We start from the raw sequence: 4,567 nt of genomic DNA on the forward strand, positions 1-4,567 counted from the left end.
CCAGGCCAGGACCACAGACGGCATTTAACTCCGCGCTTACTGCCACTAGACAGCTGGTGGAGTGCACAATTGGTGTGCTTAAAGGACGTTTTCGTGTGCTCCACCGCACTGGTGGCGATATCATGTATTCGCCGGAGATGGCAAGTAAAATAGTGGTCCTGTGCGCTATACTTCATAACATCGCGATAAGGAGTCGCGTTGAGCTTCCTGACACAGAGGAATTGCCAGATGAGGAGCCAGGGGTTGGCTGGAGATTTGGTGGTGGGAGTGTTTCACGGAGGGGAAGCCAAGTAAGGGCAAGCATTGTCCAAGAATATTTCAGGTATAGTGTATTTTGTTCTGCTTTTGGAAATTAATAAAAAACACTGTATGCTTATGTTCATTTTGCTCACATGTCATTTAGGTTGTTATTGTAAGGTCATTGTGTAATTGTTAGGGTGTGTTTGAATATATTATGTTTTTGTTCATTAAAAATTAAAAATGTTATGCTTACAATGTTTTTTCGGGGAATATAATAATGTGTCGTTGCTATTTTTTTTTTTAATAATCCTGTTTTCTTTGTAAAAAACACAAATATATGTTACTAAATGTTGAACATTTTGTGACTGTGCAGCTGATTTATCACACCAAATGTTGTGAGTACACTGTGTTTTGTGTAAATTATATACAAAGTGTGTGTGTGTGTGTGTGTGTGTGTGTGTGTGTGTGTGTGTGTGTGTGTGTGTGTGTTGCTTTGGGTGTTTGTATTGGGGGTTATGTCAGAATAGTAATTTTTTTTTCATGCTCTTCCGCGACTGCGTATTTCCGCTCTAGCGAAATAATCACTCTGCGCTTCACAGCATTGCAGACATCAATAAAGTTTATTTCAATGACAGCATAGATTTTACACCAATCACATGCCAACACACACTATAAATATATGCCCAAACAAGGAAAACGCCATTGCCATGATGCGATGATGCGTGCTGCACCGTTCACACGGCGGGAACTCCGCCTGCTAGTGGCGGTGATGGACCGACGCGTAGGCCGCGTTGGGCGTTTTATCCCCAATAGGGTTAAACGCGAGGCCTACGCGGAGGTCCGCCGCCTATTACGGAGCCGCCTCCGCTGTCGCAGGACCATCATCCAGCTAGAGAGGTGCTGGAGCGACCTGTGGAGGCGCACGCCAGACCTCCTGGCGGAGCTCCGCCAACAGATCCGGACCCTACGTGTCCGCAGTAAGTAACATTTCGTGCACAGACGGGATTAACGCATAACCTTTGCATACTATCGTTAAGTGTGAGTGCCAAAATTGGCATGAGTGTGTGTAGGTAGGTTATGCAGTGATGCATAACTCCCAATATGACCTTTTGCAAGAGGAACCGAAAACTCTGCTTAGGTATTTGTAACTTAATTGTTAATCTCAAGATTTCTCTGCACAAGTGATGGCAATCATACATTAAGAGTGAAGTGACGGAGCAGAACATTCTGTCCCTTCTGGAGAGACTCATGTTGGGAGGTATGGTACTGACTGTATGTTGTTGGCCATAATTAATACACAGGCAGAAAACTTTTAAAAATTACCGGCTCAGTGGGTTTTTTTTAATTTAAAAATGTGGGACAATTTTGACACTGGGGATGTTGTTTAGATTAAAAAATGTGAATATAGTTTTAAATGGATAGACGGTATTTAATATAGTTTACTTTTAATCTGTTTGTTTGATAAGGCCAACATCACCATAAAATATATATTAATAACTTAGTCATGTTAACCCTGTTTCTATAACATGGTACAGAACAGAGTAATAGGAATATGCTGTGGTTCATTTTTTATTGTTTTTAAAATAATTTTACATATGTCATTATAGGGCAAGCACAACGGCAAGGTGCTGGTGCTGTGAGTCCACACCAGCAACATTCCCCATCCCCTTCCCGATCACCCTCCCCCTCTCCGGCCAAATCCCCCTCTCCAGCCCACACCCCCTCTCCTGCCCACACCCCCTCTCCTGCCCAATCCCCCTCTCCTGCCACCTCACCCTCTCCAGCCACCTCAGCCTCTCCTGCCCAATCCCCCTCTCCAGCCACCTCAGCCTCTCCAGCCACCTCAGCCTCTCCTGCCCAATCCCCCTCTCAAGCCACCTCAGCCTCTCCAGCCACCTCAGCCTCTCCTGTCCAATCCCCCTCTCCAGCCCAATCCCCCTCTCCTGCCACCTCAGCCTCTCCTGTCCAATCCCCCTCTCCAGCCCAAGCCCACTCTCTTTCCCAATCCCCCTCTCCAGCCCACACCCCCTCTCCAGCCCAATCCCACACTTTTTCAAAATTCCCCTCTCTGCCCCCCTCACCCTCTGTGTCCGTAAAAATCACACCACCACCCTCACCCTATAATTCCTTAACCCACTCTGAAAGTACCTCCCCCTTACATCCTGTCACACAATTGGACCCTCCTTCCCCCATCCTGCCTCCTTCCCCCATCCAGCACCCATCCCCCATCCATCCAACCTCACCCCTCCAGCCTCCATCCCCCAGCCAGCACCTATCCCCCATCCAGCATCCATCCCCCAGCCAGCACCTATCCCCCATCCAGCCTCCATCCCCCAGCCAGCCAACGACGCCTACAGAATGGGCAGCAGAGGCCCCAGAGCCACTAGAGGGAGGTTGCCAAGTGTCAGAGGATAGTAAGTTCGCACACATTCCTTATTTTTTTATTTAAACAAAACAAAAAAAAAAAGCATTGTTGTACTGTGGATAATCTTTTGTCTAGGTTAAATGCTTGTCTTCTTCATCATGGTATGGATGATGCATTCACATTTGTGTGCGGGACATTATATGTACAGTGTCTACATCTGGTTGTAAATCACTATGTCGACAGGTTTGCCTGCACAACAAGCTTTGTATGTGAAACATTATCTGCAACACATTTAGACCTGAGTGATATTTTTTGTTTTAGTTTTTTGTTTTTTTTGTTTTTTGTTATGAAAGTTACACTCACAAAATGCTTATTTGCTTTATTAAAATCTGTTTGACCTTACTTATTTTGTAAGGCAGGCTTTCAGGGAGTGTGGGCATGCTAGGATATGTTGTACTCCTGAAGATGTTGATATGCAGTGTGATGATGCAGGTCAAAACAGCACAAAAAAAAAGTCTGCTTCACTACAGATGTGAATGAAGACAAGTATGGGGTTACATGTACTAATTTGGGGTTGTGATTCAAGATTGGATGTTTACCATAGCAAACAAACAAAAACAAAGTTACAGTTATTTTCCACCTTCGAGAAGAGAAGTAGAATGTGATTTGTTGCTATGGACAACATCACACCCTAAATAGAACTCCCATCTTAGTAAATGTACATCATGGTGTGGTAGACTTTTACACATTGTAATTTTGCTATGTCAAACATTGCTGAGTATGCTTGTGTGTTGGTATGCTACTGTTTAGTCATTTATACATACATGATGTATATCATTTGATATGAAAGTGTGCTTTGTGGAATTGTGATGTAATAGGAAATGTTTTTTTTTTTTTATTAATCATTTTTACTCTGCATTTCAGATGGTGCCTTTGGAGATCCCACAAGCCTGGCAGGCATCGTTGGGCGTTTGAGAATGCAATTGGAGGCCATGTTGGCCGAAGTCAATAATTTGGCAAATTTAATTTAAGTTTAAAAAAAAAAAAATTGTTTTCAAAAATGAAAAACAACAAATTTTGACAAAATAAACAATCATTATTTACTGTTATGCGCTTGTGATGTTTTTTAAGCATATTGCAATGCAGAAATTGGTTACCTAACAAAAAAAAAAAAAAAATATGAGTTTAATTCTTATTTATTACATACAAATTAGGTTAGTTAGCTTATTTTAATTTTTAAAAAAGTAAACACATACATTCACACACTACACATACACACCAAATTATGCTATCTACATTTCTGTCAGGCACAGTTTATACATCTCTTGCACTTCTTTAAAAAAAAAACATGGTAATGACCAATTATGCCTACAAACTTTTCTTAAGGTATTCTTTGCAGACTTAACTGGTCATGCACATAATCAATTATTACACTAATTGGATTTATAATTGAGGTACGCTTGCTGAGTTAGAATTGCAAGGTGTCATCTAAATTAGGTTTAAAAAACCATTGCTGTGCGTTTGCACAAAACTTAGCATATTTAAGAGGAATGCGTAAATCTACGATGACATCGTATTTTTGCGATGAGGTTTGTGTGTATGCGTTGGATTCGCTATAATGCGTTGTAATATGGCATACGCCTACCTTGTGTAATACTGCGTACGAAATAGCAAAAATACATTGGGGGCGGACGTTCGCAATTTTACAACGTAATCGCAACTTTGCGATTATGTTGTGCGAACGAAATCCTTAGCGACCAACTCGGAATGACCTCCTTTGTACGCTATTTGCATACAGAGTCCCGTACATTGTATGGACTTAGCGTACACACGCCGCGGTGGAGTTACAAAGTACACACAGCGCGCGCACACTTAATTGATAAACTTTAAACCTTATTAGTAATACAATGCAATGATATGATTAGTTTTTAAACCTTATGCAGCAAAGCACTGCAATGATGT

This window comes from Pseudophryne corroboree, chromosome 8, assembly GCF_028390025.1.
Source record: "Pseudophryne corroboree isolate aPseCor3 chromosome 8, aPseCor3.hap2, whole genome shotgun sequence".
Lineage (NCBI taxonomy): Eukaryota > Metazoa > Chordata > Amphibia > Anura > Myobatrachidae > Pseudophryne > Pseudophryne corroboree.